The sequence below is a fragment of the Macaca nemestrina genome, chromosome 10 (assembly GCF_043159975.1).
Source record: "Macaca nemestrina isolate mMacNem1 chromosome 10, mMacNem.hap1, whole genome shotgun sequence".
Lineage (NCBI taxonomy): Eukaryota > Metazoa > Chordata > Mammalia > Primates > Cercopithecidae > Macaca > Macaca nemestrina.
The window spans coordinates 71,596,912-71,619,285 of NC_092134.1; positions in this window are offsets into that span (position 1 = coordinate 71,596,912).

Genomic DNA, 22,374 nt, shown 5'->3' on the forward strand with positions numbered 1-22,374 from the left:
AATAGATCAACATCCTGGAGGAAGAAGAAATAGGTGATGATGGAAATATTAAATGGAAGTGTTAGTGTGAGAAGGAATATATACTTCTGTTCAATGAGATAAATGAACAAGGATGAGAGAAACTAGAGAGAAATTCAAAAGTGGGGCCAAGGAAAATAATGCTTAAGGGCCTGTGGGCTGAGAGAATGACATACACAGGTCTTCAGAAGATAAGATTTATCTGTTGAGCTTAGAAGGGATAGACCTGGGTTTTCTGCTCTTCCCAATGAGAGCAGAAAATATCAGAAACAAACTTTGGTAATTCTAGATATTGAGAGCTCAAAAGATAGTAAAGGCACAATATAGAGCATTTAATGGGTAGAGATGTGTCACTGTCCATCAGTGTTGCAATCTGGACAGAGTAAGGGTGAAAATGAATAGCTGGCATCATCTTTGTAAGAAGATAGGCAAGATTAAAAAAATGGCTAGCCTCTTTTGAGTACTTAACTCTGTCACAAGTTCTTTCTATGTATTTTACATATATTATTTAATTTACTCTTACTCGAGACAGGCAGTATTTTTATTACCATTATGTAATAAGAAAATTGGGGCATAGAAAGGATAGGTAGTTTCCCTAGTGTCACATATAGTCAGTAGCAGAGCCAGGATTTTCACATCTGTAGTGGTAAAAGGTAGAGAGTTAGTATACATGCTATAGCATGCTATAGTATACTATATAGGGTTTAGCATGACTCAGAGGGCAAGTAAAATAGATTAATGTTTATGAAATCTAGGGAGGGGTAAAGAGACTAGAAATAGTTTTGAAAGTGGAGAGCAGTTTTAATAGGGAAGAGTAATAAGGGAGAAAGATACATTAATTCATTAACAAATATTTTTGTGTTTCTACTCTGCACCAAAAACTGTTTTAGATGCTGTGAATAAAATATAAGTGGTAAGGTTTACCTTTCTTTCAAATGATAACACTTCTGGCAGGGGTAATAAACTGAATTTTTAGCAACTTAGCTTAAGAATCTTCAGAAAAATTCCATGAAGCACTGGAACTGCATGGCAGCACTGGAGAGAGAATTGGCTGAAAGTGAAATGGAGAGATTGTGAAGAATAGGGAGGAATATGCTCCAAAAAGAAGCTTACTGTTTTGATAAGGGTAGATCATATTAATAATTAGGAACCTCAGTATTGCCTGAGTATTTTTCAGAAGAAAGACGCCAATTGGTTTGTATTCTAAGAGTTTATGTTTGATTTTCATTTGGAAGTACAATTTTCTATCTTTGTGTTTACCCATAATGGATCACGGAAGATTTGTTAAGGTGGTATAGCAGTTACCTACTGCTAAGAAACATGCCTCCCCAAAACATGATGGCATAAAACAATAAGCATCTATGATTGCTCCCCAGTTTGTGGGTCAGCTAGGAGGGTCTGCTAGTCTTGGCTGGACTCACCCCTGTATGTATTCGAATCTGTGGTTGTGCAGGCAGTTCTGCTGAGTTTGTCTAGATTTTCTCAAATGTATTGAGAGTATCTGGCCGAAAACTGGTCTAGGATGGTCTTAGCTGGAACAACTTGGGTGAGAACCAAGTGGCGTCTGATCCTCCAGCAAGCTAGTATGGCATGTTCTCATAGCAAAAGCAGGGTTCTGACAAAATGAATACCAGGAGGTTCAGGTTCAGAACTGGCACACCATTACTTTGGCCACATTCTATCTTTTAAAGCAGGGCCAGCTCATATTCCTGAAGTGGAGAGACTCCACTTCTTAATGGAAGTTGCTGCAAAGTCACACTGCAAGCTTAGATATTGAAAAAGATGAAGAATTGGATTTTTTTTTCCAATTACTTACCAGTAGTGATTTTATGTTAGTTTCATTCCCTTTAAATACATAATTTGCTTTTTTATCTGAAAAATGTTCTCAGGCCTAATGTGATTTTTATATACATCAATTTAAAATTCTTTCATGACTCCCCATTGTCCTTATATGAAACCTATACTCTGTATCAAACGTAAATGGCATTCCATTATCTTGCCCCTGTCCACTTCTTCATATACATTGTGCCTGTGCTACTAACCCATCACACCTAAGTCCTTTTATATCGTTCTTTAAATGCACTGTTCTCCTACAAACCTCTCATTTGTCTCTGAGGTTGGACTTTATCCCTTCTTCCCCTGGCCTTTCTCTATTCATATAATTAAATTTAAATTATCAAAATCTCTTGAGTAATTAATATTTTCACCATAACATTAAGTGAATGAACATTGAGATGTTATTACAAGATTACTGTTGGTGAGATTGTTTTGAAGGAAAGTTTTCCCAAAGCCGAACTCCCCAAAGGGACTTAAATCAGGGTTCAACAAAGAGTAAGTGGTATTAAATGTTTAATCTCAATATATATTCATATATGTGTGTGTGTGTGTGTGTGTGTGTGTGTGTGTGTGTATGAGAGACCGACATTTAATAGTTTGAATTGAAAATATTTTACATAGATTTAAAGTTGCCAATGAGGTGATTATCTGGAATCCATTTCCAAATCCTCTTTTTTTGGTGAAATGATTTGAGACAGAGAAAAATATGCCATGGCTTTCTTTCACAGTGCCTGCCTCTGCCAAGTCTCTCCTGACGCCCATAGACAGACTTAGCTGCCACACTCCTGTTGCTTTCCTTTGTAATTGCTTATTTGTTAGATGTCTTTCTAACTTCTGCAAGCCTAATCTCTTCCTCTCAGTTATCTTGTTGTGTAATAGTGCTTGGAATGCAGCAAGCAACCAAGACATTGCTTATTAGAGGAATCATTGCAGGATTTAATATACACTACATAGACACACTTGGTAGTACCTGAGTTTGCTGATTGACTAACTTATCCTTACTCAGAGATGCTGAATATCAGCTGTTAGAGAAGAGTCTGGCAAATGGAGCATGATGGTGATTGTGATTTGCTGTGCAAATGTCGCGTTAATCTTTTTGTTTTCTGGCTGATAGTTAAATCTCTTGTACTGTACATCAAAAGTGTCACAGCTAAACAATCTGAGGGATTAAATGACTCCTCATAATTTCTGCGTTGTTAAATGGAAGAAGGATATTATCTAATCACTGTTGTCAGTGTATGTTGGTGAACTGTTATGGAAAACATTTTCTTTTCTACTTTGAAAGCATTAGGAAACACACTCAAATTACATTTTAAAATGTTTTCTTCTGGAGTACACAAACAATCTATTTCAGTGCTATTTCACTGTCAGTCATTTCAAGTATTTTACTATAAATGCCCCCAGCAGTGGTCACCTTTTATATTCAATGCTTTTGTGTGTGTGTGAATTGCTTCTGTGATAACTCTTACAAAACTAATTTTTTAAATTATTTTCTGTTTTGTCGTGACAGCTACATATGTATGTTGTCATTATGTCTAAACACTAATAGATGCTTAAAGATTTTGTTGGCTTAATTATTTCTGATAGCATTTCTAATGATACTATGTGAAACTCATTTAACCCTCTACATTTTACCTCTGGCTAAACATTAGGCCCCCTTTTCTTGTCTCGTGATTCCCATTAAGTTTTCAAAAGCTAAAAAGGCCCATTTTCTATTTTAAATGACTCATTATTGCAACTAGTTTCAAAGAGAACTGTGTGGCAGTTAAGAAAGGAAAGGTATGAGATATCTCTTTCCATCTCTTACAGGTTTACTCAGAAAGAATACTTGAAAATAGATTACATATAATTACTTCACAAGGAGCTTTTAAAAAATCCAATGACAAGATTTCTAATTTAAGTAAAAAAAAAAAGGGAAAAAGTAAGCTCCAGTCTCACTTAAATCCATTGTGCTATTTTGCAGAATATCAAGTCCATCTTGGGAGTTTAACTGTGGGAGGACTTTGTAATAGCACTGTCTCCCTATAACAGGATTCCACAGATAGCATTATGATGAGTCTCCTGTATGTGTTCATTTAATTTCAGGGGTTGCTGCACTAAACAATAAACCAAATTTGAGAGCCTGAATCCGGATGTATCTTGTCAGTTTCTTTCCCAGTCAGTTCAATCAAATGTCATTCTATTCAATTTCATATACACAGGGTGAATTTCAAGTAAGAGAAAATTTAACCTGAGTGACAGATTTTCTCTAAAAGTTACTTTTGTTTGATTTCCTCTTTTTTTCCTTTCTTTACTGTGAAACCACACAATGAAATGGAAATCAGGATGTCAATTCTGTTGCTGCTGCTGCTTCCTGCTTCTGACTTAGGCATTTGGATGAGTAAAAGTAGTTGCTTCATATATTGCTCATGTGGATGTGCAGGATGTGCCCTATACAAAAACCCAGAAAGCACTGTTTACGGAGGCCATTATGTGCATGACACTAACTAGAGTTGTATGGTGCCCAACTTGCATGACTGTAAACAGAAGACCTCTGAACTTCCTCATTTTGAAAGAGGTATTTGCTTCCTGCTTTCTTTCAAAGGAATGCAGAGAATGAGAATGACAGAAGTTTTGACTCGTGATTTAGGCACTATCTGAAGGCACTTTAGGAGATGTGAGCCCTGAACTGATACATTGTGACCCTAGGCACACAAATTACTTAAATTCTTTGGGCCTTAGTTTTCTGATCTGTGAATTATAAATAATAATATCTGTTCTATCGATATAGGATTTTTGCTCCTTAGTTCAGCTAAATCTGGGTTCTTGTCTCACAATGAGGAAAAAATAGGCACATGGACACACTGAAAGGTAAGGAGGGCAGAATTTATAAGCAAAAGGAAAGCTCCCAACAAAGAGAGGGGTGCTGCATGTAAGTTTTCACCTCACAAATTGAATACCAGGCTACTACACATAAGTTGAAGAGGCCAGGCTCCTCCCCTGCGTAAGGAATGATGGTGGCTCCACCTCATTCTTCCGGTGGGCATGTGAGCCGTTAGTCTGAATCACTGCACATTGACTGATTTCCCTTACTGCACATGTGTTAAGGGATGGAATTTTTCACTGTGGGCATATTTAGGCAAGCCCCTGTTCACAATGACATCAGTGGATTGGAGGTTCTCCGGGGACCCTTCCCTATTTGTTTAGGCATTTGGCTATCTCCTACCTCTATCATTCCCTCCTCTAAAGAAGTACATTTAACTACCATTAGAATAAAGATAAGGAAAAGGAGGAGGACTGATCCTGACCACTTGCTACTGACAAGGGACACTGTTTTGAGAAAATGGCAGTCAGATATCCATCAGAGGCCTATCTAAGGATCCCTGGTAAAAAAAAAGGGGCCATCATTTGTAGCTGTGGTTACATGACCATTTGGAGTTCGATGGCCTGAAGGCAAGAAGAGACAAACTAAATTATTAGAAGACATGGATCAAAACTAATCAAGGAGCGGGTAAGGACAGCTAAAAAATCTGGAGGATGCCTACACGACCAGATAACTGGTGGCTATAGTTATGCCTACTAAGATTTCGGTGCATGGAGCTTGACTTTGGCTAGTTCCCTTGGTCCTATTTTCCCAAACAAATAAACCTCTGGATTATGGGCACCCTATTTATTCCTATCACCTGGGAGGATTTGCAAGATAATTGCCCAGAACTAGAATATTGATTCAGATTTTTATATTACCCATCTCTTTTTGTTTCTTCTGAGCTGCAGATGGAGATAGCTAGTTGGTTCATGGGAATAAGCAGGGTTAGTATAAAATGTAGGTGAAAAACTTAAAAACAACTAATGAGTCTAGAATTTAATGACAAATGTATGACAAGTTCTGAAACATAATTTCTCTCTCTAGTCCTCGTTTTTGTTAAAAACAAATCATAATAGGACTGCGTTGTTTGCAAAATAAACTTTATTCTTACACTTGGCCTGATTATTTGCATGAAGTGCATCAAGAATAATTATTTTTATATAGGCTTTTAAAATTCACTTTGATAAAACTGTTCCACAAGGAATCTCATGTAGGACTTTTTAAAGCTAAGCCCAACCATGGGTTTGTACCCTCAAATACTATGAGTTGGGTGAATTCCTCTCTTCTTGAAGTTCCAAGAACGTGGGATTCCTGGTCCTGTTAGAAAGTGGCATTCTTTATTCATCACAGGTTAGAAACTCTGCACAGGTACTGTGTAGACAAGGTATGAGGTCCGTTTTCCCAAAGGGCTTTTATCAGCTCTTCAAGTCGAAATTGATTCCTTAAAATGAAGCATACCCTTCCAGTCAAAGCCTTGGTAAAGCAACCAGTTTCTCCAATTGCATCCTGTTGAAAAAGAAAATAGACTCTTATTATACTTATACAAATAATCATATTGCTATAAGTGAAGAATACTCAAAGATAGTCTACAGATTCTAGAAGAATCAGGCAGAGAGACAAACTTGCTCCAAATTTTGTTCACAGAGTTTACTTTACTCAGTTATTAAAGACTGTAAGTAGCTCAACATAAAAATTTCCTTCACTCCAAAAAACAAAACGAGGATCAGCAATGTTTTAAGCAAAAGTTAAAAATAGATTACTTCAGTTGTTTATTAATTCCATCCATTTCATTATTATTCTGCTTGATATTCAGGAACATTTCAGCTCTTCATGAGTCCTCTACGTTTTTTTCTTTATTCCAAAGCCACAATCTCCAAAGTTATCAGAAAGCTGCACTTGAGAGCACCTGTCAAAGTTCTATAGATGATTAGAAACCATCTTTTGAAGAGAATTAAAACAAGACAACAATTATCTGCGAATAACAAAATGTCCAGGGTAGTTACAGTTAGAAACACAATTGACAAAGAAATTTGGTTATGTGGTTTACAACAACTTAACAACCTTAATTACGATTGATAGCATATATTCAGACATGAGAGTTTTAGAAATCCCATATAATTTTGAAACATAACATTATTCACTAAAATATAATCTGAAGAAGACTAAAAATGATTTTGGCAATCCCATGTACCTAAACATCTCAGATAATCCTGTTTACTTCTCTTCTGGATGCTCTAGGGGCCCTCTATAGCATTCAAAAGCTAGGGCTCAGGAAAGACAAACTTGAAACTGAAGTTTGATTTTTGGAAGCCCGTTAAATATGTCTGAGGTATAAAACACTTGATATTATGAAATATAATTCCAGATTACCATGTTATTTATTTTGCCAAAATGATGACTCAGAAATTTTAAAACAAGGCCAAAAACCTTTACTCATTATGAGGGAAGACAGCTTTTCCAACAATTTGTCTCCTGTCTTCTTTTTGTTTTCCTTGGCAGTCTATCTGCCAGGCAAGTGAAATATTTTCATTATCCTTTACTATTACATGAAAATCTTGTACAATGGAGAGAAAGTCAAATTTCACCCTTGCATTAGTTTATTATTAATGTCAACTCCAACTTTTTTATGAAACCTTATAGAAAATTCTATTTAATCTTAACCCATTTGACCATGAGACGATATTCTTATAAACCTTTTCTAACCCTTTATAAATTTTTGTGAAAGAGCAGATCAGTTCTCTAAGAAAAACCGGCTGTGCTTTTATTCCAATGTTCAGTTCACAGAAAAATAATATCCTTTTTAACTTTAGCCAATGTCCACACAGAATTTCTTTTTACAAGATTAAATTTTTAGAAACCTTCCACAACTTGTTTAAACTTTTTGTTTTATCTTACGTAATTCAAAACAAACTTTTAACCCTAGGCAAAAATTTACATTTCCATGCCTTTATATAATCTTTTACTAAAAAACACATTTTAATTTTCTTACACACCTGGCATGTAAATCTATTTTCAGTGGTCTGAATTACATGTTATAATAGTACCTCATAAAAATTTTTAATTTTAATGTAAAATCTAGTAAGTTGTTTTAATTATACACTATGCATTAGTAAAGTTTGACTCCTACAACCATAGTTAAGGGTGTGGTTAATTCTATATGTCCTCAAGCCTTACCAAGTTGTAAGGTAGGCAAGTCAAACAGTTTTCAAAGACCAAAGAAGCAGTTTACAATCTTAAAACATTTAGCAAACCTAGTATCTAACTTGCATAATTTAGACTACCTATTTACATTTTAATGACATCTGTGTTTTACCAACAATCTTTAAGACTTTTTATTTCTCAAAGATTAAAGTCACATGAACTGAAAGGCATTACAGCTTTTACTTTTCCTTCAAAAAAATATTTTTCTTTAAGCCAGTTAATTAGAACTCATTTTTTATAGACATCACACACAACACATATATAACTACACAAATAGAAGAAGATCCAGTAGTTATAATATTTTTAGTTTGCCAGTCTTCTAATTAGTTTATTGGCCTCTGGGTGTTGCCCTTTAAGAGCAGGGCTAGGAAAACATGTAGTTTCTAGGGCCTAATAAACAGGTATAGCTGGAAGATAAAAACAGATTTTGAGAGGGACTTATTCACCTCTAACTCCTGGAGTTCAATAAGGAAAATAGATGTTTCTCCCAAAATGGAATCTGTGGTACCTTTTCTGTTTTTCCCAAGGAGTGTCAGGCCATCAGAAATTACTTTAGGGCCTCTCATGGGTGCATTAAGAGTGGCAAGACAAGGTGGAGAAAAGTAATTCAGTTGACTGAGAAAAAAAAAAAAAAAAAAAAAACCACTTTTCCAGCAAAACAAAGTCCAAGAAGAGAATAAACATAAAGATCTTTAAAATATACCTATAATTTGGATATCCACTTTTAATTAAGCTGAGCACTCTTTTACAAAATCCCTTTAAATCCCTTATTACCTGACTTTAGCCATCCCAAGTGGCCAATATTTTTGGCTTTTGAGCTTCATCAAAAGCAACCTCAACAAATGACACCAACAAGCCTCAATTAAGACATGCAATGCACACCAGATTGGCTACAGCTTAAGACCAACCAGTTTAAGGTTTGGGAAGTTAACTTTTCTCAGTGTGAAGAATGCATCCAAGGGGAGTGTCCTGTAGTACAGGGACACAATTACCCATCTGTAAAGAGAGGAGAGAGGAGGAAAAAGGAAAAAAGAAGGTGTTTGTTTTCAAAGAAGTCCCAGATTTCAGGATGCATTTGAAAGGGGTAAAGACTGAAGATTAATGGCCCCTCATCTAGAAAGAGGGGAGCAAGGTGTCCCTGGTTTCTTTCTTTTCCTAGAAAATACCACAGTTTATGAGGGAAAGAAGGAAAAAACCCTCTTTTCTTCTTCTGTCCTTATATCCCCAGGTCCCAGAGATCTTGACAGGGTGCCACCCACGGGTGCCAATGCAGCTTTCACCCGTGCTAACGGGGCCTAGTGGGTAGGATTATCCATTCTGACTCATGCATTGACTTTGTCCCTGCTGTCAGTAGCCTTTGAGTTCCCTGCACTTCATTTAAGCCATGGTTACTAACATGACCTCTATCCATGAAACAGGAGGCTTGGCTTAATTGGCAAGAATTCGTCATGCTCACCTGCACTGTGCCTTTTAACCTTCATTGTCATCTGCCTCTGGATCCCTCAGATCCAGTTTTCTTTCCTAGGGCTTTGACCCAAATCTTGGAATTGAGTTTGGGAATAAAGAACTGCCCCAGGGGGTGCATGGACTCAAGTCCCAGGTGTCCCTCACCAGACTGGCTGTTGACTCCTTATCAATAAGCCAAGTGCTAAGGTGAAGCTGTGGGATTGGGTCCTTCTCAAATAAGGAAGAGAAAAATGGTGTCCTGTGAATTGGGGTACTGGTCTAATAAGACACTTTTCAAGAGAAATTCTCTAGCATAAAAGTTAACTCCTGACAGGGTGGAGAAATAAAAACAATGTAAGTGCTGGTAGAGAAGATGCCTGGGGGAAAAAACCTCTTATTCCTATGCAAATGGATTTTTCCAACAGGGAGAGAAACTTTTAATTGCTATCCAACGAAATTGGATGCCTCAGCTGGGGGATAGTGAATGAGAAGACTCCGTGAATGCATGGTGGGGAACATGGGCCAGCTGGCTGCATGGAGCCCATCCCAAGGCCATCCTGGGGCCTGGACAGTGGCTGGGGCTCAGTCCTGCCCTGTGTGGCCATTGGGTGCCACATGCACATTTGGCAGACATGGCTATGTTCCCCTGCTGGGAAGGAGGGTGGGGCAGGGAGCTGCCATTCACCCATCTGTCATGTGAGCATGCCTGTGGCCATTGTCTCACAACCAAGGAAAACTAGGTACATGGACACATTGAAAGGTGAAGAAGGCAGGATTTATTAAGTGAAAGAAAGCTCTCAACAAAGAGAGGGGTCCTGCATGTAGGTTTCCACCTCACAAATTGAATACCAGGCTACCATACACAGGTTGAAGAGGCCAGGCTCCTCCCCTGCATAGGGAGTGAATTCCCAGTGGCTCCACCCCATTCTTTCAGTGCATATGTGGGTCCTTAGTCTGAGCCACTCCACACTGATTTATTTTCCTTACTGCACATATGTTAAGCGATGGAATTTTGCACCATAGGCATGTTTAGGCTAGTTCCCTGTACATAATGACCTGGGTGGGTCAGAGGTTCTCTGGGGACCCTTCCCTATTTGCCTAAGCATTTGGTTGTCTCCTGCTTCATCACTATCGACCACCAAGGACCATTATAAAGATTAAGTGAAAGATTGGTTGGTTTCTGCAAAGTTATAATGCTAGACAAATGTGTTCTAACATTATTACCATTATTACAATGTGACAGAGAAGATACATGGCTGTTGATACTCTTTGTGAAATCTACATCACATTTTCTATCAGTGAGAGAGAATTATTAAGCTCTAACATTACATTATTAATTAAAACAAGGTCACACTATACTGTGGCTCTTACAAGTTTTTAATATTATAATTATGGACACATTTTCTTTTAAACATTCATAGATATGAGTAAATAGTATATGTCTATGACACTTTTATGCTATTCTAATCATTGAATAGATTATATTTGATCTTTCATTCCCAATTATAAATGAAACTGGCTTTCTTCAAAAGTCCAGCTCTAAGTCAGTTAACAGTCTTATTTTAATTAAATATTTATTTCACAAGCATTTATTTGGAGGTGTAATGTATGGTTTTAAATTGTCTACAAATTTTAACTCATTTAATCCTCATAGAACTTCATGAAGTAGGTACTCTTATTGTCTGCATTTTACTGATGGGGAAATTGAGGCAATCAGCAGTTAAGCAGTTTGCATAGGTCACACAGCTAGTAAGTGATGAAGGAAGATTCAAATCCCTAACATCTGGCTAGAGTCTTTCTCATGAGTAGTAACGTCATATCAATCATGGAGTTTCCTACAGCCCTGTATAGGAAAATGCTGTAAATCCTGTGAGCAATATGCAATGATGCCTGTTATTTCCTAGGTCAATTGATTTGAGTGCTGTACAAATAAGGCCAAGGTTAAAGGCCAGATTCTTAGGAAGAACTTTATATGTAGATCAATGCAGTTTATTTATCTAGATCATGTCTCCTATGGACTAGAAAAAAAATAAAAGAAGAAATGAGCAACATCCAACACAACAAGTGGATAATCATGTGCTCCCTAATGCTGACTGGAAGTCATCTATGCATATTTGCACAATGATGATAACACACAGGATGCTTTCACAAGCCCAGGTTCTTTCACATCTAGCTCATTATTCCTAAATAAATGTTCCCACCTACTATTATTAGTAGATGAAATCTTCATAGAATTTGAACAGACTACCATATGGAGGTTTACATGTCTTTTGTTTAAAGTATGTGGCTTAGCCTTGCACTGTAGATGTGTTAACACCATGGTCAAAGAAATTCTATTTCTCAGAATTATTGTGTAACCCAGACATAGATACACCAACTCTTTGTATCATGATCCAACCCTAATTATTCTTTCAATCTTTGGAAATGGGAACTACCTTTATTATCCCCGATCTACATTAACCATGATTCCTCAATGATTATCATTCAAGTGCTAATTATCATTTGGTGCTGTCATCTATGAGTTCTTTCATTAATTCTGAGAGATAATTTATGTGAAATGGAGATATAAATTCATTAAATAGTCTCCTTTCTTATACATATGCATCTGATAACTAATTTTTTCTCTGAATTATACTTCTTTTGTAAAGAAGTAATACTTTTTGAGAGAGCAGATAGAAGTAAAACAGAAATTTTAAAAGGGTATTGTATTTTAAGACACACCTACTATAATACCAGACACTTAATTTATTTAATTTCATTTTATACTTTCTAAATTCATATGGAAATATGCATAATCATTGTGAATTTACAGGGAAAATTGATTCAGGCATGTAAGTAACTATCTCAGGGCTACAAAACGTATACAAAAAAAGCTGAATGTCAAATCTAAGGCTTCTCAAACTCCAAAGTATGTGTACAGTACTTTCTATTATGTTTTGTAATTTTCCTTCAACCACCTAACAGCATAGTTTTACAGCATCTAGCCCAAACAGAGGGATTTTGGTTTGCTTTTAAAAGAAAGTAAAGAGATTAGTTTTACTAGAATTTTGCATGTCTCCGTTTATGACTCTCAGTTAATATTTATACAAGCCTATACTCTACAAATCTACATTTAAAATTCTATGGTCTTTTGTACATTTTTTGCAATACTTGGTGCTCATTATAGAGCTCTCTGTGTAGTCACATCAATATGTTTAGGTAAACTTTTCTTCAGTTTCAATTGCTTAGTCATTCTTGAACCAACTTTCTGTTAGTCTATAGGAATCCACCGGTATCTTTGACTAAGGATTCCCAGAAATAAGCCTTGATCCACTCCAAAACAGAATTGAATCTTTTGCTATATCCAGAACTAATCCACTCAGGATTTTTTTGGAATGGAGAAAATGTGAGAGTTTACTAGAATTTTGAGGGTTGCTTTCACTTAGAATCCTAGTTATTGAGGTAAAAGAAACTTATAGTGTTTGGCCAGTGGTAATTTGTTTCAATATATTTTGCTTATTTCATGGAGGCTATCCTTGAAAGACAAACTATTATTGATGACAAGCTGAGGCCTTTTATTTCCCTGGATTCTTTTATTATAGGTGCAATGAGGCACAAGGTTCTAACCTGAGTTCTGTTATCATTTCAGTTAGCTCCTTAATAATATTTTAAATAGTAAATGTATGCAGTAAAATATATTAACATGTTCTAATCACAGATTCATATCAAGTATAAACAATTAAAGTTAGATTTGCAGTTAACTTGTTCACTTTTAGGAAATCTATACATATATAAATATTTCTTGATCCAAAATAATAATTGCAGATTTTCTCTTCTCTATTTAGACTTCCTCTCTAAGTAATGTCATCCATGCTGATGACTCCCCAAATGTGTATCTTCAGCCTGATCTTACCCTTGAATGCCAGTCACATTACTCCAGCAACCTACTTGACATCTCCACTCAGATGTCTAACAGAATATGGACAAAACAGAACTTTTGATTCTGTCTCAACCTCCAAGCCTTCTTTCAGTTTCCACTAATTTTGTAAATATAATCACCATATGCTCAGGTTTTCATGTTAAAAACTCAGAATCATCATTGATTCTGTTCTTCTTTTCTTACATGCACATCGAATTCATCAGCAAGTATTATTAACTCTATAGCTCCAAATACTCTGTGTTTAGTTTTCCCTCTTTCCTCTCCTATCACCTCAGTCCTATTCACCATAATCTCTTACCTATAAAAATGAAAAAGTTTCTTAAGTAATCAGCCTATTCCTATTCCTACACTCTATTCTCCACACAGTAGTCAGAATGGATTTTTCAAAATATAAATCAACCTTTCAACAAATGGTCTTGGGGCATTTGAATATTCATATGCAAAACAGACAAACAGAAAATCTTAACCTAAACTTTCCACTTATACAAAAGCTAACTCAAAACAGATTAGGGACCTAAATGTAAGGTGTAAACCTATAAAGATTTTAGAAAACTATGGAAGAAAATATTTGGGATATAAATGCAGGCACATACTTTTTTGGCTTGAGACTAAAACATGATTCATAAAAGGAAAAAATGCTAACTTGGACCTCATCAAAATTAAAAACTTTTGCTTTGTGAAAAACTATATGAAAAGGTTGAAAAGACAGGCCACAGACTTGGAGAAAATATTTTTGAACCACGTGTCCAATAAAGAACTAATGTCTAGAATATATAAAGAACTCTCAAAAATCAACAGTTAAAAACCAAGCAATTCAAGTAGAAAATGGACAGAAGACACGTGAATAAATATTTCACTGAGTAGAATATAAATATGGTAAATAAGTGGATGAAAACGTGTTCAAAATCATTAGCCACTAGGGAAATGCAAATCAAAAAACAGTGAGATATTACTACACAACAATTAATATAGCCAAAATGAAAAGTAGTTGCCTAATTTACATTCCCACCAACAGTGTAACCATGTTTCTATTTCTCCGCAAGCTTACCAGCGTTTGTTATTTCTTGACTTCTTAATAATCACCATTCTGCATGGGGTGAAATGTATCTCATTGTAATTTTGATTTGCATTTCTCTAATGATCAGTGATGTTGAGCTTTTTTTCATATGTTTGTTGGCTGCATGAATGTCTTCTTTTGAGAAGTGTCTGTTCATGTCCTTTGCCCACTTTTTAGTGTTTTTTTTTCCTTATAAATTTGCTTAAGTTCCTCGTAGAGTCTGAATATTAGACTTTGGTCAGATGGATAGATTGCAAAAGTTTTCTCCCATTCTGTGGGTTGTCTGTTCATTCTGATGATAGCTTCTTTTGCTGTGGAGAAGCTCTTTAGTTTAATTAGATCCCATTTGTCAATTTTCACTTTCATTGCAATTGCTTTTGGAGATTTCATCATAAAATCTTTGCCCTTACCTATGTCCTGAATACTTGAATGGTATTGCCTAGATTTTTTTTAGGGTTTTTATAGTTTTGGATTTTACATTAAAGTCTTTAATTCATCTTGAGTTAATTTTTGTGTGAAGTGTAAGGAAAAGATCCAGTTTCACTTTTCGGCATAGGACTAGCCAGTTCTCCCAGCACCATTTATTAAACAGGTAATCCTTTACCCATTTTTTTGGTCAGGTTTGTCGAAGATCAGATGATTGTAGGTGTGCTGTATCATTTCTGAGTTCTGTATTCTGTTCCATTGTTCCATGTGTCTATTTTTGTAAAAATACCATGTTGTTTTGGTTACTGTAGCCTAGTAATGTAGTTTAAAGTCAGGTAGTATGATGCCTCCAGCTTTGTTCTTTTTGCTTAAGATTGTCTTGGCTCTACAGGCTGTTTTTTGGTTCCACATGAATTTTAAAATAGTTTCTTCTAATTCTGTGAAGAATGTCAATGGTACTTTACTGGGAATAGCACTGAATCTATAAATTACTTTGGGGCAGTATGGTCATTTTCATGGTATTGATACTTCCTCTCCATGAGCATGGACTGTTTTTCCATTTGTTTGTGTCCTCTCTTATTTCCTTGAGCAGTGGTTTGTAGTTCTCCTTGAAGAGGTCCTTTACTTCCTTTTTTAGCTGTATTCTTAGGTATTTTATTCTTTTTGTAGCAATTGTGAATGGGAGTTCATTCATTGTGGAAGACAATGTAATGGTTCCTCAAAGGTTTAGAACTGAATATACCATTTTACCTAGCAGTCCCATTACTAGGTACATACCCAAAGGAATATAAATCATTCTATTATAAAGATATGTGCATGTTCATTGCAGCAATATTCATAGTAGCACAGACATGGAATCAACTCAAATTCAGTCATTAATGGTAGACTGGATTAAAAAAATCTACATAGGCACCATGGAATACTATGTAGCCATAAAAAGGAACAATATCATATCCTTTGCAGGGACATGGATGAAGCGGGAAGCCATTATACTCAGCAAACTAATGCAGGAACAGAAAAACAAACACCTCATGTTCTCACTTGTAAGAGGAAGATGAATAATGAGAACACATGGACACATGGAGGGGAACAACACACACTGAGGCCGATTGCAGGAGGGTGTGGGTGTGGGAGAGCATCAGGAAAAATAGCTAATGCATTCTGGGTTTAATACCTAGGTGATAGGTTGATAGGTGCAGCAAACCACCATGGCACATGTTTACCTATGTAACAAACCTGCACATCCTACACATGTACCCCAGAACTTAAAATTAAAAAAAAATACAGAAAAGTAGTGGCAATAACAAATGAAGACTGTATCAATTCTATTACTGTCATAAATGCCTTAAGTCCAAACTGGGGACTGGAATGTAGTCAAATAAGTAAATGTATATACTAGTAGACAGCACTAAACAAATGTATGGTGGAAGGAATTATTGAGTTGTTCTGTCTAGGAGTGTCCTCAATATATTTGTGAATGGGTACATTGATGAATGGATACATGTCTATAGGTGGAATACAGAATAAATTGCAGTTGCACAATCATTACATTAAGGATCAGGAAGGATAAAGGGGATGGAGAGTCACATCTCACTATATTACATCTCTCTACTACCTTGTCTCAAAAGTGTTAGTGTGTCCTTCATTGAATGGAGAAGAAGCAGAACTCTGGATCGGGAACCGTCTTATTGAAAAAAGCTTATCTGGCAAAACCTCACAAGAATTCAGAGGAGCACACAACACTCAGAAACATAAGAGGGTTTCATAAATGATGGAAAGCTAAATGCACTAGACGCAAAAGTCCTAATGACTCCTTTCATAGACTTGTGGAATTAAGCTTAGGGGCAGAGGAATATTCACTGTAGAATGAACAATAGAGTGTATGTATCAAATTCTGACAGAAAAATTTCCTTGTTTATCATTATCACTGTCAACTCAAAGCCTGACATTTGTGCGAGATAACTCAGTCGAAGTTACAGTCAGGGATGATGATTTTTCTAGCCTCGGCTGCCAGGTATTCCTGCTGTTTTGCCTAGAAATCATGGCAAAGGGACTAGAAAACAATGTTTCCATATGCTGCAGTTGCTTGAATTATTCCTCAGATTCTCTTGTCATTTTTCATATGTAGGAACTCATTAGACACCTAGCGGAAGAACATATGGAGGGGAACAATGATGCTATTGGTAGAAAATGCTATATAATAGACACAGTATTTATATTCTAAAAGTTCTTGCTGTAAACAGCTTACTAGAAACACCAAAGTCTCCTTTTCCATGCATTAGGGAGTGACATAATTATCACTATTTTAGACACAAACACAACATACTCTCTATTGAAACAATATATTTACTTGACTCCTGGACAGAAGGGTTGTCTTCCCTGATGATTTTTTTTTTCCAGTAATGAGAGTTTAGTTAGTGAGTTTCATAATTCAGAAATCATAATTCTGCAGAAGAGAGGATGCTGCTGAATTTCCTGTAGCTATGACCTCCCTCAGTGGAAGAACACTTGCTTTAAAAAGACAAGTGTCTGGCTTAGCGGTTTAGAGCTTGGAACCTGCAATCAGAAAGACCTGGGTTCCAGTTCAGATCCACTGCTTGGTACAAGTTATTAATGGTCTCTAAGTACGAATTTCTTCATCTTTAAAATGAGGCCAATAGTATCGAATTCAACAGTTGTGAGAATTTAGCAAAATAATTAAAGTCAGGTGGGTTCTGGCAGGTAAGTCGTTATCATCCTCATTATTGGGCAGTTTCATAACCAATACGTTTATTTTAAAAGTACTTTTATTCTACTAGGCTAAAAGGTAAAAAAAGGGGACATTCAGATAATGGAAACTTTTATTTCTTCACCACTAGTTTTGAGTTCTATTATTTAAAGTCCTTGGCTTTTTGTCCGTCACCAATGTTAATGGAAAGTTTTCTGTAAGAACAATAAATTCATTTGAGATATGATGACAGGGAAAGAATCCAGATTCAAAAACCAAGCATTCGTGTAATTTTTTTTTTTTTAAAGATAGAGTGTTACTCTGTTGCCAGACTGGAGTACAGTGGCATGATCCTAGCTCACTGCAACCTCCACCTCCTGGGTTCAAATAACTCTCCTGCCTCAGCCTCCTGAGTAGCTGAGACTACAGGCATGTGCCACCACTCCCAGCTAATTTTTGTATTTTTACTAGAGACGGGTTTAACCATGTTGGCCAGGCTGGTCTCGAACTCTTGACCTCGTGATTCGCCTGCCTCAGCCTCCTAAAGTGGTAGGATTACAGGTGCCCAGCCAACTTTTTATAATATTTAATAGATCTTCAAATACTAAAATTGCAAGGGCAAAGTGTACCTTGAACTCACACTGGGCTTCTTCTAGAGTACCAGCAGACTGGATAATAAGTTTTCTTTTCTTTTTTTAGAATCTGTCTTCAAGAAGCTGAGAAAAGCAGAAACCTGGGAATTAATGGATTCAGTGTTGTAAATGTAAGTCTGGATAAGAAAGGATGTGAAAAATAATTTTTTGTGATTGTATGCTTCGATCAGTTCATCCGGGCATTTACCACCTTTCCATTTTTGTAAAGCTTTGTAGGGATAAGCCATAAGCAATTATGCCAGAAGACAAAGCTCACTTTGTTTCCTTTCCTGTGGAACAGGTTGAAAGGATAATTGCTTCTAGTGTCTTACCATGTAGATGAGTCTTGATAATATGAGGAAATCAGATTTTTCTATCTGTCAATCTAGTCTATGGAAAAATATGAACACTACAATAGACCTAAACATTAACCTGGAGTTTTAAATCAATCCAATAGTAAACTGATAATCGTGATATTTATTATGTAGAGACAAGGCAATCAAAAGTGATACAGGGGCTACTTCATCAGGGACCGTAAGTCCAGAGAAAGAACATCATCTAAAGAAAGATAGTTGAACAGTCATCAATGGCTTTATTTACACAAGTCAAGTAAAACAGAGAATTTAATTAATTATTCAAATAGTTGAAGCTAAGAAGAAGCTTATTGTATCTTTTGCTTTTCTGGTATAAATTGGCTTGATAGAGACAATGAAATAATTGTGTAGAATATGAGAAACTGCACATTGCTTGGCTGAGAATAAAGGAATTTATAATTTGGTAATATTGAGGTCAAACAATGCTGAAGGCTGATTTTTATGTTAAATAACTTTTTTCTATAAAAGAGTGGTTGTACTTAAAATTTATAGCATTGCTTATGGAACCAAAAAAGATAGTACAGAGGGGAAAATGTCAGGATATCCATTGGCTCTATTATAGTATAGCAGCTTATAGCCGTTTTATGGATTTATTGTAATAGTTTTAAAAGGTCATTGAAATATGAAGACAATTGTCAGGCTTGGCTCTTTAAGAATTTGCTTTCAGCAAAGTTATCAATGCTTATGTTGATGGAACTTCCAGGATCAACCTTAGGCTGATGGTTAGATCCATATTAGTCCAATATTTTTACCCTTTTACTCTGATCTGGTTTGGGATAAAACCCCAGTTCAGTCTGGGACTGGCCCTGCCAGTATCCTGCTCAGCCATATAGCCCCTCCACAAGGCACCATGAGGCCCAGGAAACAATATACCTCGTTTTCCAAAAGAAATTCTGGTTTCATTTTTGTTATGTCATTTCCTGGCTTTGTTATCAGGGTGATAATGGCTTCATAGTCAGTTGGAGAGGACTCTCTCTTATCTCTTGGAGTAGTTTTAGTTTAATTGATAGCAATTCTTCTTTGAATATCTGGTGGGATTTAGGTGTGAATACATCTGGCCATGGGCTTTTGTTTTTCTTGGCCATTTTTTTACTACTTATTTTATCTCACTGTTTGTTATTGACGTTTTCAGGATTTCTGTGTCTTCCTGATTCAAGCAAAGGGGCTTTCCAGAAATTTATCAATTTCTTCTATATTTCCTAGTTTGTGTGTATAGAGGTGTTCACAGTAGTCTCGAATGATCTTTTGTATTTCTGTGGTGTCAGTTGTAATGTCACCATTTTCATTTCTATTTAAGTTTATTTGAATCTTCCCTCTTCTTTAGTTTAATCTATTAATAGGTAGCATTCTATTAGTTTCGTTTATATTTTCAAAGAACCAACTTTTGTTGCATTGATCTTTTATATTTTTTTACTTCTCTTTCATTTCATTCTACTCTGATCTTTGTTATTTCTTTTTTTCTGCTAGCTTTGGGTTTTGTTTGTCCTTGTTTCTCTAGTTCTTTGAGGTGTGATGTTCTTTGATTTGTGATCTTTAAGACTTTTTGATGTAGGCATTTAGTGCTATAATCTTTCTTTTTAGTGCTGCTTTTGCTGTATCTCAGAGGTTTTCATTATTTGTGTCACAATTATTCATTTTGAATAATTTTTAAATTTCTATCTTTATTTTAATGTTAAAAGTCATTCAAGAGCAGACTGTTTAACTTCCATATATTTGTAAAGTTTTGGGGGTTCATTTCAGAGTTTATTTCTAGTTTCATTCCACAGTACTCTAAGAAGATACTTGATGTGATTTTGATTTTTAAAAATTCATTGGGACTTGTCTTGTGGCATATCATATAATCTATCTTTGAGAATGTTCCATGTGTTAATGAGAAGAATGCATATTCTGCAGTTCTTGAGTAGAATGCTCTGTAATTATCTGTTAGGTCCATGTATTCTACAGTGGAGCTTAAGTCCAGTGTTTTTTAGTTTATTGACTTTCTACCTTGATGATCTGTCTAGTGCTTTCTGAGCAATGTTGAAGTCCCACATTATTATTGTGTTGCTACATATCACTTTTCATAGGTTAAGTAGCAACTGTTTTATGAATCTGGGAGCTCCAGGGATAGCTGCAAATATATTTAGAATTATAATATCTTCTTGTTGGATAGATCCTTTTATCATTACATAACGACCTTCTTTGTCATTGTTTCTGCTGTCACTTTAAAGTCTGTGTTATCTGATATAGAATAGCTATTCCTGCTCACTTTTTGGTTCCATTTGCATAAAATATATTTTTCCACCCTTTTGCCTTGAGTCTAAAAGAATCCTTATGTGTTAGGTGAGTCTCTTGAAGACAGCAGATACTTAGTTTGTGATTTTTTTAAATTCATTTTGCTAAAGACTTAAATATATGACCTGAATACATAAAAATTCTAAAAGAAAAACTTTTCTGGACATTGACTTAGGCAAATAATTTATGACTAAGATTCCAAATGCAAATGCAACAAAAACAAAACTAAATAAATGGGACTTGATTAAACTAAAAAGCTTCTGTAAGTAAAAGAAATAATTACCAGAGTAAACGGACAACCCACAGAATGGGGAAAAATATTTGCAAAGTATTTATGCAATGAAGGACTAATATTCAGAATCCAGAAGGAACTCAAACGAATCAGCAAGAAAAAAGCAAATAATTCCATTAAAAAGTGGGCAGATGACATGATGAGTCATTTCTCAAAAGATCTACAAATGGCCAAAAATCATGAAAAAGTGCTCAATATCACTAATCATCAGGGAAATGCAAATTAAAACCTCAACGAGATACCGTCTTACCCCAGCCAGATTGGTCAGTATCAGAAATTCAAAAGTAATAGGTGTCGGTGTGGATGTGGTGAAAAGAAAACACTTATACATCGCTGGTGGGAATGTAAATTCACACAACTTCTATGGAAAACAGTATGGAGGTTTCTCAAAGCACTAAAAGTAGATCTACAAATTTAATCCAGCAATCCTACTATTGGATATCTACCCAAAAGAGAAAAAGTCATTCTATCAAAAAGACACTTGCACATATATGCTTATCAAAGCACAATTCACAATTGCAAAGATATGGAACTAACCTAAGTGTCCATTAACTGACAAGTGGTTAAGAAAATGTGGTATATACGCACTATCCTATGCAGCCACAAAAATAATGAAATTATGTCTTTTGCAGGAACTTGGATGGAGCTAAAGGCCATTATTCTAAGTGAAATAACTCAGAAATAGAAACCCAAATACCATATGTTCTCATTTTTAAGTGGGAGTTAAGCTATGGGTATGCAAAGGCATATAGAGTGGTATAATGGACACTGGAGAGTCAAAAGGGGCAGACTTGGAAGGGGTGAGGAATAATATTGGGTATGATGTACACTGTTCAGGTGAAGGATGCACCAAATTCTGTGGCTTAATCACTATACAATTCATCCATGTAGCCAAAAACCACTTGTAACCTAACAGCTAATGAAATTGCAAAAAAAGAAATCCTCATTTCAAAAAAGTTCTCTTATATTTTCTTCATAAGTATGCTTGTATGTGTCACACTATGCTGCATTATTTTTAATTTGGTAAATAAAATCGCCACTGATATATACCGGTAAATAAATATTTAAACTTCAGAAACCACAAATATATACAAATAGAACACAGACACATTTAAAAATTTCATCTCTTGATGTTCCATCAGGTGGTTCTGGATTTTTCAGTGCTATGGCAAGAGGCTTATGACATTAATTTTGTTTTTATTGTGTTTTATGTGAAGGAAAAGAGTAGTAAGTCTAAATGGTAAGATGTTAAAAAAAATTCCTATTAACCAAGCATGTGAGGATCTGTGAATGTGTGTGTTTCTAAAATTAGAGAGAAACTATAAGCATCCTATGCATAGGCAATAA